The 19,066-nt window shown below is 47.0% G+C and overlaps 1 long non-coding RNA gene across 1 annotated transcript; it reads right to left on the bottom strand.

Moving 5' to 3' along the window:
* Positions 1 to 3,150: 3,150 nt before the first annotated feature.
* On the bottom strand, positions 3,151 to 6,736 carry LOC149366565 (uncharacterized). The gene is made up of 3 exons (XR_016286175.1): positions 6,317 to 6,736; positions 5,193 to 5,251; positions 3,151 to 3,969 (listed from the first exon to the last, which is right to left on the bottom strand). It is a non-coding gene; the product is annotated as an uncharacterized LOC149366565 (long non-coding RNA).
* Between the last annotated feature and the right edge of the window lie 12,330 nt (positions 6,737 to 19,066).

The raw sequence follows: 19,066 nt of genomic DNA, 5'->3' as shown, positions 1-19,066 counted from the left end.
GTGCCCTGTTGTGTTTTTGTTTTTGCCATCTATTGAGGATGCTTTTGTGCGCTTCCCAGAGATGTAGAAGCTTGGAGTCAGCCGTCGGCTGATCTTCCGTCGCGTCCACCTCCTTGGTCGTCTTGCGCACGTCATTTTTAAGCTGCTCTACCCAACTATCTAAGTTTTCGATGTTGGTGGGAGCGGTATCTTCTCTAAGTTTTCTAAAGTTATCCCAATCCGTGAGCGTAGTGCTTGTTGGAATTGACTTGTGTGCAGACGTATGAAACGAGATTGTTATAATGCAGTGATCGCTGCCTGCCGTATTTCTGGTGTTATGCCATTTGGCTTCAGTTATATTCTTGGTGAAGGTCAGGTCGGGTGTGCTATCCCTGCTGACGCTGTCGCCTAGCCGCGTGCAGGAGTGGGGATCATTAAGTAAAGTGAGGCCGAGATCGCGTGAAGTTTCCCATAGCTTCGTGCCTTTCTTGGTGGATTTAACGTATCCCCATTCAGCATGGGATGCGTTAAAGTCTCCGACTACGAGGAGTTGCGCTCCTTTAGTGAAGTGCATAGTCTTACGCAATAAATTTGGAACGGCTAGCCCTTTATCCTGGGGAGAGCTGTACACATTAAGTATGAAAAGATTTCTGTCTCCTCTATTGCGAGGAACAACCTCTATCAAAGTGTAATTAGCGGTTATGCCATCGAATTCGTGCTGGATAGCAGTGATGTTTCTTTGTACTAGAATAGCGGTTAATTGTTCTTTTTTGGTGTCCGCGCCTTTCTGCATGAAGCTTTTGAATCCCGCTAATTTGGTTTTTCCTCTATTCTCCTGGAGCGCAATTACGTCCGGTTTTTCTTCAGTATTCCGGATTAGAAGCTGCAGGTGATCCTTCTTGGGAAGGAAGTACCTGCAGTTCCACTGCCATACGCTAATTCTCTGCGGGCGGGGGGCCATATTGCCCATGAATTGGTTGCATTCCGTGTGCAGTGATCATGGCCGCTAGGCTGGCCATTTCTTTCTTAACTTCGTCGATGATAAAACTTGAATTCTGCCAGTGTAGCCGCGAATTTGGCATCTAGACGTTCTAGATCGGCCTTTCTGTCGGCCTCTACTTTGGCAAATCTGAGGTCCACTTTGGCGACTAAATCTGCTACCGTCGTTTCGGTTTTTTTCTTGGGAGGTGTGAGGAGTATCTGCCATCGAATTGGCCGGCCTTTTAAGTCTAGATGCCACCTCCACGTCCATAGCCTTATCTCCTAGCTTATCGTCCTGCTTGGGAAGAGCAGGGGATGTGTGTTTGATCACTGAGGGGCCTGATGGGGAAGGTGATTTGGGTTCAGGTGGAGTACTTGTGGTTGCAGACTGCTGTAGCACTGCCTTGTAGGATTTTGGTTGATTAGGAGTTAAGGCATGTTGTCCTATTAGCTTCCTCAGCTCGTCTATTTGGGACTGCAAGCGCTGGTTATGCATTTGAAGCTCCCTCACCTGTTTCTGAAGGGCTTCTTTTTCGGGGTTGTGTGCCAGGTCACACTCTTGCGTCCCGGGCTTTCGCTGAGGTCGCGATATCGGCTGCGGCTGGCGGATCTGCTGGCGCTTCCCGACGAGGCGTCGCTGCCTAAGGGAGGGAAGGATGACGATCCGTTGCGGTGGCGTCCCCCTGGTGGATGCTTGCTCCTGGATCGCGATTGTCTCTCGTCGGTTTGTTTTTGGCCCTCATTGTTGTTGGCCCTCTTCAGGTTGGCTTCTTTTACTTGATTTTGAAAGCGGAACTTGCAGTTGCGGCTGCCAGTGAAGTGATGGCCCCTGCAGATGATGCAAGTGGAGATGCACGTATGTTGTTCTCCCTGCTTGGGCTGAGCGTGGTTGACTCCACATCTGCGGCAGAGTTCGCGGAATGGTTGAGGGCAGACGTCCATGCGGTGTCCAACCTTCCGACAGTTGAAGCAAGCTTCCACTCTGTCGTGGTATGGATAAACGAGTTCATCGAACATCAGATATCTGATGGATCTTGGGAGGTGATTTCCGGCAAATATGATGAAGTGCCTGGTCTGCCCCATTCTTCGCGCGTATTATATCCGTGTCGGGATTTCGGGCACGAAGTTCCGCTAGGATCTCCTCGTCCATTTCTCTCGTGTAAGTGTTGAAGACGATACCTCGGACAGAATCTTCTGGCTTTGGTACGTAGGACTTGACCTCAAACAGCTGGTCCGCCATCTGAAAAGATGTCAGGCGACTATAAGCTTCGGCACGTTGCATGTTTGGCGTGCAGATGGTCAGAGTGTTGTTCGACGGATGCACTCTGAACCTATCATTCTGGACTGTCTCCGCTGGAGGCAGTTTTAGCGCAGTACATATGGCTTCGGCAATCTCCAACCTGGATGCCGTCTTCAGATCGAGTGGCGTTCGTGGTCGTACGACGATTATGTAGTCGTCTTGCGGGAGTTTTGGCAGTGGTTTGCCTCGAAATAGAGGCGGCGGACGCGGCTTGGGTGCAGCAGAGTTTCCATCCTTGGACGCCTTGCTGTGATCAGAGAGACGCCCCGGCCCGTCAGCGTCTGCTGCCGGCGTTCCGTTGGCGGCTTGCCTATTTTTCCTGTATTTCTTCTGCGCGGCGAGGGCGGCGAGGATCCATCCGTCATCCTGAAGCTCTGCCTCCGTTACAGCTTCGCCTTCTACGGCGTGGATCATCTTGCGTGACCGTACTCGGCACCGGCGTCGCCGTTAGGCCTAGCCGGCTCGGTCGATGCCGTGGTCGCAGCTATGCCTAGCTGTCAACACGGTGTCCGAAAAATGGTTCCGTCGAATATTCGGCAGAGGACACACTTGCCTGGTAGCGATAGGTATCCACGGAATCCGGATGGTGTTCCGCTTCGTCTGGTACCAGTCTTGGGTCAATGCGGTTTCGTGTCGCCGTGGTAGCAATAATTTACGGAGCCCATGCGAAGCGCGTCCGCATGGCTCGGAGTCGAAGTGAAAAAAAAAGCACCCAAGCGGTGGAGTCCCACCTTGTGAGGGGAAGGGCACTAAGCATGACCCCAGATCAACCTCCATGTAACTCCCTCTTTTCAGAGGAAATAAACGTTTTTACCACCACCACCTCCTCAAATATGGGTTGCGTTCAAAGCTGTTTCCAACGGACAAGGCGTCGCGTTGAACGGGCAATGGTGTTCCGTGGACTCCCTGGCAGCACTGCAACATGTTGCCGCGTCCCACTTCTAAAGGTGAAGCTTAAGCGTCTTCCAATTTCTTTTTTAAGCCACCCCGCATGGGTTTCAGAGGAGACGCCCTCGACTCAGCGTCTAGCCTCCAAGTAAAAAAAAGGGAGGGGGGGGATGCTCGTTTAGTGTCCAGCTTTCGCCGGCCGCAAGCCAGAGAATAGGTCGGAGCCAAAGGTTCACAAAACAAGAACTTTATACAGCAAAGAAACGATACAGGGGAATTTCCAGTCACTCGTAAGAATACATACAATGTGATGCACAAAATAATTCAACACATGTAAAGTAACACCAGCGGGAGGTTAGAATACGAGAGATCTTGCATCCAAAGTGCACTAATACACCATAGACAGTAACAGAATAGAACACAATTTGTTCACCGGACACTATGACAGTCCGACGAGAAGAGGATCTCGATGGGCCGTCCGGCAGTCTAACACGCGCACCGTCGTAGGTCCGTGCCTGGACGACAGCGGTGTTCCTCGGGAGTAGTGGGGGCGCGCTTCTCTGAAGCTTGACCAATGCACCGGCTGAGTGAAAGCGGTCAACGCCCTTCTTTACAGGGCGCGCAGCGTGATTCGTTTCTTCGCTCAAGGAAGGCACGCACATCAGGTGTTCAATTTCTCTCCTACCCACCCGCCGGGCGCGATTCACCATTGGGCAGGCGTGGAGAGAGGCTCTCTCAGGCTGTCCGACAGATCCCCAACAATATCGCTTCAGAGGCTCGCACACCCGGGCCCTTGGGAGACCTTGCTGCCCAGCTCCGACCTGGAAACACAAGAAGAGGTGGTGACAAGAGCCCAAGAGGTCGCCGCCAATCTCCGCTGACGGCCACCTATCAACTAATCCACCTGTTACTCAAGCCGATAATAAAAGTTTTTCAATCCAGTCTCCACTGTTGTCGAATTGTCTATGGGCGAGATTCTTTCCACGCCGGCTTACGAATGCGTAAACATGTTCCCTGGGGTGAACTCATTCAATGATTTTCCCTCCAAAAGTTAAACGCGGGTATGAGTTTTAAGCTATATTGGGCTCGCGAGTGGCGCTCTGAACAATGCGCCACGTCTGGTCACATTTTTCCTATATGGGCATGAGGCGGGGGTCGAGAACTTTGTTTTTCATTTCTCTCTAAGAGTTTGTTGACTGATTTCCTTTCCTCTCTGTTCACAGGGACAGCGACCTGCAATACCGATACGATGAGCTGAGTGATTCCGTTGTTCTCGCCTCAAATGGTAAGCCTGATATCCCTCCTTTCTCTCTCGCCACAGAAACCGGTCGCGACGGCTCAGTGGTTATGGTTCTCGACTGCTAGCCCGAGAGATGCAGGTTCAATCCCGGCAGCGGCCGTCGCAGTTCGATGGAGGCGAAATGCTACAAGCCCATGTACTGTACGGCGTCAGTGCGTGTTAAAGAGCTCCAGGTGGTTAAAATCATCCGCATTCCTTCACTACGGAGTCGCTCATAGCCTCAGGCACTTTGGGCCGTTAAACGCCATAAACCTGTCGCACTAGACCAGTGTATTGGCGGTTGACTGTTGACCAGCGAACACTCCAGCAGGCCTTTCGGTATTGCAATGGTTTGTTTTATTAAAGCGACTCAAGCTATGAGGGATGCCATAGTACATAGCACCGGCAATCTCGACCGCCTAGGGTTCTTTAACGTGCACTGACATCGCACAGTACATGGGCCTCTGACATTTCGCCTCCATCGAAATGCGACCACCGCGGCCGGGTTCGAACCCGCGTCTTTCGGTTTAGCAGCCAAGTACCATAACCAGTAAGTCAATGCATATATGGGAACTAACCCACTACGCTACGCGTCATACTTTAATGCAGAGCTAAAGTGTAGCCTCCAATTTTTATTTTATTTTTGCGTCAGCTGTAGCTATGCTGGGTTTGACCAAGTTCATCCTCAAGGTCGCGTTCCCCATTGTCTACAGCTTCCTCCGACAGGCTGCAGCTTGCGCGAAGCACTTCCGAACCCGAACTTACCCGAGTTATTCCAAGGCATCGCAGAAGAATCTTCGTTTGGACAGTGTTAAGTAGTGCTCCTGCACAAAAAAAATAGCAGCACTAGTTACGGTGGGCACTTAAGGTCCCTACATGCTAGAGGTACTTGAGTTAAAGGCCTGCGCAAACGTCTTTAACCTGAAGGCCGTCCCATAAAGGCCTTGGGCTAAAAGCATTTCGTCAAAGGCCTTTGCCCTGAAGGCATTTACCTTGAAGGCCACATTGCAGGTTACACACAAAAGTTAGTTACTTCATCGGACAATGCACAAGAGGTCGTTATATCCGCGGTAGCATACCAAGTTCATAACTACTAAGTTCGTATATGCAGTATCCTAAATTCGCAGCCCATTATATTCTACATTTCAAAAATGCGCACCCCATATTTAGCACATTCCTCATGCCCCATATGACTCATATCACACTTCTCACCCATATCCAATAACACCATATGCATTTAAGGCTCTTTAAATAGGGATGGGATAAAGTGACCGGATATGGTAGCGTCCATACTCACGTGCTGTAAAGCATGAATATTTTTACCTGCAAATAGTTCGTATAACATACAGCAGAAAGAAGGAAGGCAGAAATTTATTCAGGCAATGTCCACTTGTCTACCCAACACATGGAGATGGGGATAAAGAAAAATAGAGGGACCGAAGGTTCAGTCCTTAGTGTGCAACCTATCCGTATTGTTCTTTGGTCTGTAACTACAAAGGACACCCAAAATCAGTCGGCACAGTGGAGCTGACGAAGCCTGCATCTTTTGTCCACGGTAAAATTTTAAAAGTCAAGCATGTAGAGCCTCACGTACTGCATTCCGAGAAATACATGCTTTTAGAATCTCACGGACGCTGACTAACCTCACTTGACTGAAGGCTGCCAGGGATTTTCTGCTGCTGAAATAAAGAGGACCATAAATGCAAACACATGTTGTTTTCTTTCAGACTACAGCGAGAGCATCGAATTTTCAATCAGTATGATTGCCGAATTGGCTTACTACATGGCGATAAGTAAGTGGCACTCTTATCATCTTTCTAGTTCTAAGCACGCGTACATGTGGATGAATGCACACAATTCAAAGGGTAAGATGAACCACGGAAACTAACCGGTATGAGCCCTAGCTCTCGGGACCAGGGTGCCGATGTTGGGTCCCCGACTGTTTGAAGCCCGTGTCTCCAGCACCTAAGCAAAACTGGAAGTTGTGCTGTTCATGAGAACTCCCAAGTCACGCCCTTCCTGGTGATAGCGTCACCCAGAAAAACCTGTTCCCATCAGCGCATTACACAGTCAAGCCTGTTTTCTTTACAAGGAACTCTACCGACATGAACGATAGCTTAGTACCATATAATAAGCTTGAAAAGCACTTTTTGAGCGATATCCCCATTCAAGCTTATATTTGGCAGAAAGTAGACATGTAGAATATAACACGGCTAGTTACGCTATTCGCAACAACATACTCAAAATAGTGTCACCTTGCTATATACGATTAGAATACACGCACAAATAGGTATAAGTCTGTAATGTGGAGGGGACCCTTAGCAAAAACTAATACGTTTGGAATATACGGAAGGCTATTTAAAATGTATTTTAAACATATTTTGTATTCATGAATGCACTAAAAATATGTAGGAAATACGTTTCTGAAATTTCATGCTTGGTATTCGAAATATATTTTTAAAATGTGCCAAAAATACCTCACTTAAAGCATACTTCGAGCACTTTTCAAATACATGAAAAAATATGCATGCAGTTTTAGCATCTTGTCAGTGTATTAAAAGTGTATTTTCGGAAATATGAAATTAATTCATCGAAAGTTTACTTCAATTCTAGAAAACGGGCAGCCCTTGTAAACGTATATGTATGCAGTTTTAGCATCTTGCCAATATATTAAAAGTGAACTTTCGTAAATATGAAATTAATTCATCCGAAATATATTTCAATTCTAACAAACGGGCAGTCCTTTTAAACGTCTTTGCACACTTCTAGCTGCCATGAACAGTCGAGTGCTCGAAATCGCGTTTCGGGAAATGGCATTTGCGTGTCGTCAATGTATTTGAAGTGTACTTCCGTAAATACGCAATTAATTCGCCCAAAAACACTGAAATTCTAGCAAATTGGCAGTCCGCATTAGCATGTTTGCAGCGCACTACAAGCTGTCGTTGAACAATCTAATGCTCAAAATCAAGTTTCGGGACATCGCATTTTGGTGCTGGCCATCTATTTAAAGTGTACTTTCGTAAATACGCAATTAATCCGTCTGAAGTATATTTAAATTCTAACAAATGGGTTGTCCGCGTAAACATATTTGCATTACACTTCAAGCTACCGTGGAACAATCTAGGGCTCGAAATGACGTTTCAGCGAAGAGTGAAAACTTTCCCTTTCTTGTCATCCTTTGGTTTATGGTAACTTCTAGCAGGAAGGTAATCACCACTAATGCCCCTGCTACACGGGCGCATCGAATGCCTTCCAGCCGAATGTCATCTAACGATGCTACACGTGTTCTGTCTAATGGAGTGCTTGAAGATAATATTACGCCAATGAATATTAACCGCGTCAGCATGAAATTTCCCCGGGAGTGCGCCGATGAGGACGACTGCACTCATACTGTTGTTTACATCGCATGTTTACATAACATAAAACGCAATCTGCGCTTTGGTTCTATTAAACAATCTGTTTTCTTTTTTACTGGTTGTACTCGTGATTGTTCACGCAGTGCGACAATGTGTGGGAAGCGATGATGCGATCGCACGCCTGAGAAAGCCGGGTTGTTGGCATCGCGCAGGACTGGCGCTTCTCGCTGCTTGTCCCGGCTTTCTCCGACGTGACCAGTACTTTTTTTTAAAACTACTTTATCCAGAAGTATGTCTGGCGACTTTTCGCTTTAACTGAAACGGCCTAACTTGTTATCCACAAGCTAGCGACGGCGACGACTGCTGCTGGCCGTAAAGCACGGCTCGGCAGTCTGGGTCACACCGGCGATTCCAGTTCATCGTACGCGTGCCCTGCGATGTAAGCAATAGTTGATTTCAGGTCACTGTTGCCAAAACTACACCTGGTGACCATTTGCATTCGCTAAAGCTTGTGATTCGCTCTTCACAACCACCGAAATCACAGATTCAACCCTGCGAACTCGCTGGGCCTAGTCGTCGTGGAAGGGAACAGAGCCGTCGTCGATTGAAACTGATTTGGCAAGCGCTTATCGCTGGTGAGTGTTCAGGTATGCACACGTGAAATATAGCCGTTCGTTTCGCTCATTTAGAAGCGCGAGCATATACACACCGCCGCCTCATCACCGTGCTCTCGCTCAGCCGCCGACAAGGCTGACCGTCCGCCGACCGGATTCGTCGGTGTCGTTGGCCTGAAAAACGTGTCGCTCTAGAATCATATTATAGTAAACTATAGATATTTCACTATAATTACATGCTGTTGTTCAGCGTGATATATACTGTCGTTGTCGGACTAGTGTGACCGCCGTCGTCGTCGTCGTTGTACACTGAAAACGAGCTGAGGCTTTCGAATGCGTTTCGAAACTGTCGTGCAGGACCGCGGCAGTCCGTCGAGTCCGAATGTCATTCCTATTCTCGAATGTCATTCCACTCAATGTCATTCGAACATTTCCGTGTGAGAACGTGATAGCATTATACCAGCAAAAGCGCCTTGGGTACTTCTGGGTCCGAATAAGCCAGCGGAAAGGACCCCGTCTGTCAGGGCAGACCGGCTCCCTTACACGCCCATGTATCTGTTGGTTGACAGTTCGACTACTGACCTGTGCCTGACGCAAGTTTGAACTAGCAATTACATTCTCAATGAACCCCAGATTCGAACACGACCAGTAGGGTACTTCTGCGATAATTTGGCAGCCCACAGTATTTGCGCAAAAAAAGGCCTCACCGCGCCAAATAGTGCGTCGCTTTCGCTAGGTATATATACGGCAAGCCAAGTATAGTGCTTGTCGTAGGATTTGTTGTTTGCTGTGTCGCTGTTGTCTTGGTATGCTGTGTGTGTAGGTATCTGCCGTTCCCAATCAATCACGTGACCTTATAATGTCAGACGCCGTTGATTAATGATAAATAACCGTGTACGATTTGTTCTTAGAATTAATTAACCCGTGTCATTCCATGGAGCCGCCCAGTAGACTTTTTTTAAGCCCGAGTAAACATATTTTTAATGTATTAAATGTATATTTTTAGTGTATTTCTAATGTAAATTTTTATTATATTTTTAATGCATTATAAATATGCTAAGCGGGCAAAAATGTACTTTTCACGTATTTTTAAGAACGTTTAAAATATTATACCTAGTATACTTAGAAAGCATTCGTATTGCAGTTTAAGCATAGGGACAAAAAAATGCGAAATAAATATGAAATTAATACAATACGTTTGAAATGCATTTTTAGCACATCCTCTTTTCGCTAAGGGGAGAAATAAATTATTCCTACAATTCCCGTTTAGCTAGCCACCCCCCATGTTCTTTTCAAGAAGGTTAAACAAATGACAACACACATAGGAGGACTTGTCTTGCCACCTTCAGAGGGATATGTCTTTAGCTTTCGCTTAACTCCTAAAGAAATTTTCCAACAATGCTATTTAGCCCTCAGGAAACTATAGAGAATGTAGCTGTGTTTTGTCGGCACAAACTCAATGTAGAGGGCTAGCATGCGCCATGTGTGTTTTTCCCCCCTCCCCCTCCTTTCTTAGCGGCTAAGGAAGGGGGGCTTCGTCGTTGAGCGGGCCCCAGGGAGATATGTGGATGCGTGCGGTCTCATTAGGAGCGCCCATCTTTCTGTCGCCTTTGGTGTCGCCGCTGCAGAACCCGGAGAGCCCCCGGCGGCGGGGCTGCGAGGAGAGCGCAGGGAGCGGCCGGCGCACCCAATGCCTCCCATTGTCCCCTTTTTGGGGAAGGACGCGTGTTTCTGGCCGGGGCCGCTTGGTGCCAGTGCACAAAGAACCAAGAGCGTAAAAAGGTCAAGCCGCCGTTTCATCTTACGCCGAAAGCTCACCGCGGCTTCACAAACGCCACTTGCGGCCCAATTAAGTTTCGGACGCTTCGTTCGGAGGTTCGACCGCTTTTCTTTTGAGAAGAGAACACTGCCGAACGAAGCGGGGTCCGGTGCGTCCGGATGAATGGGAGCTGTGGGCGGCGGTGCAGCTGGCTGGCGTCCGGGATAGCCCCGAGGCTCGACAACGCGGGCTCAAGAAGCGGGCGCGCGCAGAAGACGCCGCCGCACAGAGCGAGCACTGCCACCTGCTTAATTGAGGACAGTGGCGGTCATCTCGACTTATGTCGCCGCCCCGACCCCGGAGGACAACTGGTGGCTTCGGCAGTCCATTGTGTTGTGTTGTGTTGGGTTTATTGGCGCATAAGCAGCTAAGGCTATCATGCGCCAAGAACAAGGTATGGAAAAAATATGCTTGAGCAGAGTTTGAAAACAAAGTGGATAAAAACGTTGGTGTAAAGGGCCTAAAAGTTATTTTACTAACTAGCTGATAAAAGACAAGAATTTTAAAAATGTCTGATAGAGAAGCTTTTAAAGGTTGGGTTACCTCCGCAGACATCCTTGGCTCGGCAAGGATTTCGAGGCTCCCAACAACTCAGAAAAAGACCTCAGCTTCCTTCTCATGATTGAGAAAGTGGCTGAGGTGTATAACTGTATGCAGTGAAGAACAGGGTGAGTAAATTAGAGCTGATGAAGAATACTGGCTTCCCTTAAAAAGCTAAAAACACAGAGTATACTGACAAGTGCATCTTCGCCTAAAATCAATGCTGGATGAAAAGGAATGTGTTCTTTGTAAAAGGTAGTAAAATGTTTTTTCCTTAGTGATTCAAGTTCTGTACATGAGAATAATATGTGGTTTATTGTTAGATCATCTCCGCACTTTTCACAAAGAGGTTGGTCTTCTTTTGTAAGTAGGAAGTTGTGTGTGAGATGTGTGTGTCCAATACGGAGGCGGCATAAAATAACTTCGATGAAACGTTCTTGGTGGTAGCATGACTTCCATTCTTCTATAAATGGTTTTACTAAGTGGAGCTTATTATTACCTTCAATATTCCATTCAGACTGCCATTTATCTCTGAGCTTAAACTGTACTAACTTCATGCCATCTTTGTAGGGAATGTTCACTTCCTTTATTTCTTTATTGCGAGCTTTTCCAGCACATTCATCTGCTTTCTCATTGCCAGCGATTCCAATGTGGCTGGGAACCCAGCAAAATTTTATGTCTTGTCCCTGTATTGTGGCGCTCGTTATGTTATGTATGATATCCCCGATTAGTGGTGTCACTGCATTTCTATGGTGAAGTGAGGTTAGTATGCTCAGAGAATCAATGTAAATGATACTGCTCTGAATGTTCTCATTTATTATTTTTTCTAAAGCCAGTAATACTGCGTAACACTCGGCGGTGAAAATGGATGCACACTCAGGTAGCCGTACTATTTTTTCCCAATTATTCTGAACTACAGCACTTCCCACGTAGTGCGCCGATTTTGATCCATCGGTATAAAAAGCTTTGTATTCTCCGTATTTTTCTTTGAGTGCTAAATATTCTTGTAATATCTGTTCATGTGGTGTATGTTTTTTCCGAAATTGTGTTAATGTGAAGTCGCACACAGATGGTAGGCAGTACCAAGGCGGGAGTGGATCAGGTTTGCGGGCAATATTAGGTAATATGTTCATTATGTCTAGTTCTTGGCATTTCTCTTCAAAGCGGAGAAGAAGTGGTCTGATTGCGAGAGGTTTGTTGGTAAATAGTGTTCGAGATGGACACTTTGTAACGAGTGGGTAACAGATGTGTTTAGGCTGGGAACGGATCTTTAAGATGTATGAGCATGTGAGCATTGTTCGTCTGTCTGCAAGTGGTGGTTCATTAGTTTCTACGTAAAGGCTTTTTATGGGTGATGTCCTGTAAGCACCAGTTGAAAGACGCAAACCCATATTGTGCACAGGGTCCAGTCGCTTCAAGTACGACGGCCTTGCTGATCCATACACTATGCAGCCATAATCTAAAACAGAACGTACTACAGAGCGATAAATCTGTAGAAGGCATACCCGATCAGAACCCCAGTGTTTGCGTGAAAGGACTTTAAGTATGTTCAGTGATAGCGACGCTTTCTTCTTTAGTGCGTTTATGTGAGGCAGGAAAGTAAGCTTTTTATCGAAGGTGATGCCTAGAAATTTGTGTTCTTTTTTTAAAGGCAGTTTGGTTTGGTTTAGGTGTAATGTGGGATCTGTGTGCAAGCCTCGTTTGAGTGAAAAAATTAAGGCTACTGTTTTCTGTGGTGAGAACTGGAAACCATTCTTGTCTGCCCATGTTGCCAGTTTGTTGATTGTAAGTTGTACTTGTCTTTCACATGTAGATATATTGGAAGATGTGCACGCTATCTGAAGATCGTCGACATAGACTGAATGTGTTATGGACCTTGGTATAATTTTGTTAAGAGAATTCATTTTTACAATAAAAAGAGTTGTGCTTAAAATACACCCTTGAGGCACTCCATTTTCCTGAATAAAATCCCTTGAAAGGGTTGAGCCTAGACGAACTTTAAATGAACGGTTAGTCAAAAAGTCTTTAATTGAGTTCAGTATTCTGCCACGGATGCCAAGCTCAGCTAAGTCCTGGAGGATCCCGAACCTCCAGGTAGTATCATATGCTTTTTCTAAATCAAAAAAGACGCTAAGACAGTGTTGCTTGTGTATAAAAGCTTCTCTGACCGTATTTTCAAGGCGGACTAGGTGGTCTGTAGTGCAGCATCCCTTTTTAAATCCACACTGATGGATATCAAGAAGTTCACCAGATTGAAGAACAAAGGTTAGTCTTATATTTAGGACACTTTCAAAGGATTTGGCAAGGCAACTAGTCAGGGCTATGGGTCTATAACTGCTAGGAGAAGTTGGGGGTTTACTAGGCTTAAGAAGCGGTACAATAATAGCTTTCTTCCAGGCTTCCGGTATTTTGCCAGTCATGAATATTGTGTTAAAGAATCTTAAAAGTGCGTCCACGGCTGGCTCGGAAAGATGCGCAAGCATTTCATAGTGTATTTCGTCGGGTCCTGGAGCAGTTTTTTTGCCGGCAGATAGTACTTTATTGATTTCTTGGAGGGTAATTAGACAATTGTATTTTTCATTTGTGCCTCCACTTGTTGGGAGCCTCTGTTTTTCCGCTGTGTTTTTGTATTTTAAAAAAGACTGTGTATAGTGAGATGAACTTGAGACTGCAGCGAAATGTTCCCCTAGTATGTCTGCCTGTTCCTCTATGCTTGTTTGTGTGCCGGGTGTTGTTAAAAAAGGAATTGTGAAGGGTGAAAAGTTTCCATTTAATTTGCGAACCTGCTCCCACATTTTTTTAAATGTCATCTGACTGTTAATGGATGAAACATAACTCTGCCATGATGCTTTCTCGGCACTCCGACGGACGTACCGAGCTTTAGCTCTTGCCTTCTTAAAATTAACGAGATTTTCATGTGTCGGATACCGGCGAAATTTACCCCAAGCTCTGTTTTGTACTTTTTTTGCTTCCTTGCACTCTTTTGTCCACCATATTTTATGATTTTGTTGCACCACTCCCGACGACTGTGGAATAGCTGTGAGTGCGGCAGTTATGATACAATTAGTGAACTTTTCATTTATCTGGTCGATGGAGAGATTATCTAAAAGTATATTTTCTAAATTTGCATTTGCTCTAAAAAGCGACCAGTCGGCGAGGTGAAGCTTCCAGCGCCGTGGCCTTGTGGGGATTATTTCGGGTGGGGATGTTAAAGTGATTAGTATAGGGAGGTGATCGCTGCCATATGGGTTGTCAATGACATCCCATTTAAAATCATTAAAAACAGAAGGTGAGCTAAAAGACAAATCTAAAAAGGTCATTTTCCCCGAGGCAGGGGAGCAGTAGGTGGCTTTTCCTGTATTTAAAAGACATACATTGTTTGTGAGGATAAAATCTTCGATTATTTGACCCCTAGAGTCACAGTGCTCGCTTCCCCAAAAGGGGGAGTGAGCGTTAAAGTCCCCAACTACTAGATACGGTTCTGGAAGTTCATTGATAAGTTCTTGTAAATCGGCGACTGTTAATGTAGAATGTGGAGGAATATATACAGAACAGAGAGAAATTGTTTTATGGCTGACGACACTGACCGCAACAGCTTCAAGCTTCGTTTTGAGTGCGATTTCTCGAGCAGGGACGCCGCTTTGCACGACAATCGCGACGCCTCCAGAGAGTCTATTTGCCTGTTCACGATCTCGTCTAAAAGTTTTATAATGCTTCAGGATGTTCATATGTTGCGGACCTAGATTGGTTTCCTGGAGACATAAGGCTACGGGTGACATTGACCCTAAAATGTTTTTTATGTCATCGTAATTTCTCAATATTCCTCTACAGTTCCACTGAACTAGAAAAGCCATGTTTATGTTTTGGGGTAGGAGCAACGAGAGGTTTACTTATGTTCTGGGGCCGTTATGGTAGCCCTGCCTTTTTTTCGTTCAAGAGAGCTGTTCCGCCGCTGTAGAGCAGGCGGGCTGGGAGTTTGGTCCATCACCTCGGAAGAGGTGCTGGACGACCGCGAAGAAGCCGCGGGTGTGTGGGTGTCAGGCCTCCCCCGACGGGGGGAAGTCCTGCGGGATGCTGACTTGTGGGCCGGCACTCCCTGGCTTGTAGTTGGCAGAGCAGCTTTCGCTGTCTCTGCCTGGGGCGTGGATGGCACTGCCACAGGCGCGGTGGAAGTGGCCGCGGCAGGTGCCGGAGCGCTGTGTGGTGCTACGCCCCCGCGCACCACATCAGCGAAGTTAGGTTTCGCTGTGAAGGAGAATGTGTTGGTAAGCGCAAAACGCCTCCTCGCTTCTTTGAATGAAATGTTTTCTTTGGTCTTAATGGTGATGATTTCTTTTTCCTTTTTCCAGGACGGACACGCCCTGGAGTATGCAGCGTGATCTCCTTCACAATTCGCGCAGCGTAGGGCTGCGTCGCATTCCTCAGAAGGGTGGTCCTTCGAAGCGCATTTCGCGCAGGTTTTGCGGCCGCGGCAGCTCTGCGAGCCGTGGCCAAACTTCTGACAGTTAAAACAGCGGCGGGGATTGGGTATGTAGTGTCTGACGGTGATTTTCAGGTATCCAACATCGATTGTTTCGGGTAAGCTGCTGGTGTTAAATGTAAGGACCATGTGTTTAGTGTCTATTTCCTTGTTATCCTTGCGGATTTTGATCCTATGGACGTCAATTACATTTTGATCAGAAAGTCCTTCAAGCATTTCGGTTTCTGTAAGGTGAATAAAGTCAGACTCTGAGATCACGCCTTTGACTGTGTTGAGGGATCGGTGGGGAGTTACAGAGACAGAGATGTCCCCTATAGAAACAATGTTTGCAAGTTTCGAGCACTGGATACTCTCGCGTAGTTCAAGGAGTAGGTCGCCGCTGGACATTTTGGATACCTTGTAGCCAGGCCCTAAGGTATCTGTTAGGCATTTGGTAACAAGAAATGGGGATATTATTCGGGCTTGCTTTTCGTCACTGTTGCTGTGTATCACATGAAACTTAGTGAATGTCGGTTTCTTTTTCGTAAAAAAGTCTGCTGCTTCGTTCCGCACTCTTTTAAGAGAGCGATCAGGTTTGGAAAGGGGGGGAGCCATAAAAAATTGATGTTTTTCGGTCATGGTGCCAGCCACCCACCATGGAGCCCAACAAGGGGACGCGACAGGAACTTGAAAGAAAGTCCTGCCCACGCCAGCTGTACACCTTAACTATAACCTAATATGACTCAACACAGGGTAGTTGGTCACACACGGTTAACCCTCGCCGCCAGGAAAAAGAGGAAAAAACCAAGAAGGGAGGAGGATACAGGAGAGTTGTAAGAAAGGAGAAAGGAAAGTGAAAGATGGAGAGGAGAACAGGAAAAGGCGACTGCCGATTTCCCCCGGTCGGGTCAGGCCGGAGGTGCCGTCTACAGGAAGCTGGGGCCAAAGTGGTGTGTTGCCTCCGCCGAGGGGCCTTAAGGGTCCAAACGCTCGGCATCAGCTCAACCACCAGGATCCCCTTTTCCCCGGACACGGCGATGCCACGCACGGCTAAGCGCGGATGCTCGGGTCCGTGGTGACGCATTGTTCACCATCATCCCCCTGCGGGGATGTCCCTGCGGATGCTCGGGTTAACCCCGTGGTGTCGCCACTCACCAACGTCTGCATGCTGCAGACGCCTCCCTGCGGGGAGGCAGTCCATTGTGATCCGACTCTTATCGGAAAGGGGATCTGCGCTCCCGGGCGATGTTTGCGACAGTCGCAGCTGGGTTGGGGCCGACAATTGCCCTAGTGCCGGGAAGCGTCAAGGTCACGGGTACTGGGGAGACAGACGTGGGAGTGTCTTGCTATGTTGGTTTGTGTGTTTTGCTTCTTCCTCCTTAGGGGAGAGAGTTGGTCTGATATAGCGGGTGTGTTTTGCTATGTGGTTTGTAAGTATTTTGCTTTTCTTTCCATAGGGGAGAGAGTTTGTTTAATACGGTGGAAGTGTGGGGCGGGGCACGTAACCCGGGGGGCCAATCCGTATGAGTGTGAATTCTCGGAATGTACTATGTTTTAAGTGAAAAAGATGCCCTTTTTACAGTATGTACATTTGAGAGAGAGTTATGTGCCTTAAGGAAGTTGGAGGGCGGACCACGCGGCTAAAACCCAATTGTGTTAAGGGTTTGACACGATTGGATGCTGATGAATGTGGGCCGGGCCCAGGTGTCTTTAAAACTGGGTCCCGGAGCCCGGAAGAGAGGTTCTGGGCTACGGAGATAGATGTAACGCATCTTCGGCTATGCCGAGTAGGGGCCTCCCCTAAATGTTAGCCAGTTCCATGTTGTTGTTGTGCTCACTGCTCAACTTGTATATATATGTAAACTATTGTATATAAAGCTTCAAGTTATATCCCCTGCAAGTTCTCTGTTGTTTGCAAGTATCATCTCCTATAGACCTTCAGCCTTCAAGTCATTATAACAAGCCGTCTCCGACGGGGCACCCCTGGTGCAAAGGAAGAAAGAAGAGGAAAAGAACCTATTCGCTTTTTGGTAGAAGAAAGAAGAGAGGGCGAAACTTTACTCTCAATACACATTTTCATGGAATAGTCTCCATTGTGTCAATATACTCTTTTCTGCAACTAGTGTAGAAAAGAAGGTGAGGCCGGAAGTTGACTGTTTAGCTCGGCAGCATTGAATAACATTGACGAAGATATGGAGGGCGAGACATGCATACCACTGCAAGATTACCAGTTTTCTGCTTATATTGTACACGGGTAATGTTAGTGTTACAAAACCACATAAATAAGTACAACGAAATCTCACACCTCACATCGTAGCACGTAACTCGAGAATATCCTCCGCGTCTACCACCACAGCCAAGAGTGAGGAATAATTTCTATAAAGAACCTGCACCCCACAGTCCAATTCTGAGCCATAAAACCCAAACTGTAAAGGAGATGACGCAAATGCAATGAGAAGCATTCTACTCTAACCTTAGCAAAAAGGGCCATGAACGATTGGAGCGTATAGCTTTAAAAGGGCCTGCTAAAAAAACATGAGCCACCTGAATAATTTGGTTTTGCATTTAAGGATACTAATTGTTCTAGCGTCGGACTACTGGATCATCGATCACGAGCATACGACGTGCTATCAGTATGCATTTGAAAATAGGTGGTGGTGGTGGTGTGACACTTTTTATTAACAGCCTTTATGTTAGGCGTTCAATAGGTCCTGGGCCAAGGTGACGAGGGCGCGTTGCAGGTTCAGGTCCCGGGAGGCAAGCCAGATGGGCCACAGTGGGGGTGGCGGGAAAGGAGAGGCGGGGGACTGTAAGACTACGTGGCACTGTGTAAGGCAGTGTTCTATGTCTGCATATGTGTGTGGACAGTTTGGGCACTGAGGTGAGGAAGTGTGCCGGTACAGATAAAGTTTGGCTGGTGCACGTAGGACATTAAACTGTATTCGGCGAAGAATGTGAGCTTCACGGATCGATAAGGATGGGTGTGGTGGTGGTAATGCGAGCTTCACGGATCGATAGGGATGGGTGTGGTGGTGGTAATGGGTGGAAACAGCGAAAGCACAGTTGATAATTATGGAGTGAAACTTGGTGCTAAGCTAAACAATAAAACGGCTAAACAAAGTATCAAGGGCCTGAAAACAAACAGACTGTCTACGATTTCATTTTCACTTCCATAACCAAAGCTGGACTATGCGTTACACTCTAGTAAAGGAATATAGATTTTTTTGACTGCTGAAAAAGCACTGATCGCATTCACATCGCAGTGCAGGGCCGTTCTAGCAATGTACGTTCAACGAAACGAAGCTACCAAGGATGAGATGGAAGCAAGGAGCTGTGTGCTATGCCGCCTAGGTGAGGTGCTAGATGACAAATACTGACCACTGCAGCGGGTGATGAGATACCAATAATGCAAGCCGTATTCCAACAGAAATGGCCAGAAAGGCTTGAACAAATTTGCAGAGCAAACATTTCACACCAAATAGGACTGCGCAGATAAGACAAGGACGGGAGACATAGGAATGAAAACGATACTACGGGCACAGACTTCAACTGAGGAATCTGCTCCAGAACTGGTTGAAAAGGATGATGATGCACCTGTCGTCTTGTGCTGCCTTCTAATTTGGCGCTTGTCTGTTAAAATAGCGGGAGATTTGCAATTATTAATACCGCTTCTTGAGCTGTCACAAAGGGAGGGAGATACAGAGGATAGTGGAAGGGGTGGTTCCACCTTTTGTAAGACGACTTGTGGGTGCTTTGCAGCTGTTACCAGCGAGCATGACCGTAAGGTGGTCAAGCTTTACGACGAGGAGTCCGGATGCGGCAATGCAGCGGAGCTTTTGCATCTACTGGAC

This window comes from Amblyomma mixtum, chromosome 1 (assembly GCF_055824585.1).
Source record: "Amblyomma mixtum isolate Tamu chromosome 1, ASM5582458v1, whole genome shotgun sequence".
In the NCBI taxonomy this organism is placed as follows: domain Eukaryota; kingdom Metazoa; phylum Arthropoda; class Arachnida; order Ixodida; family Ixodidae; genus Amblyomma; species Amblyomma mixtum.
This window is presented reverse-complemented; position numbering and strand designations above follow the sequence as displayed.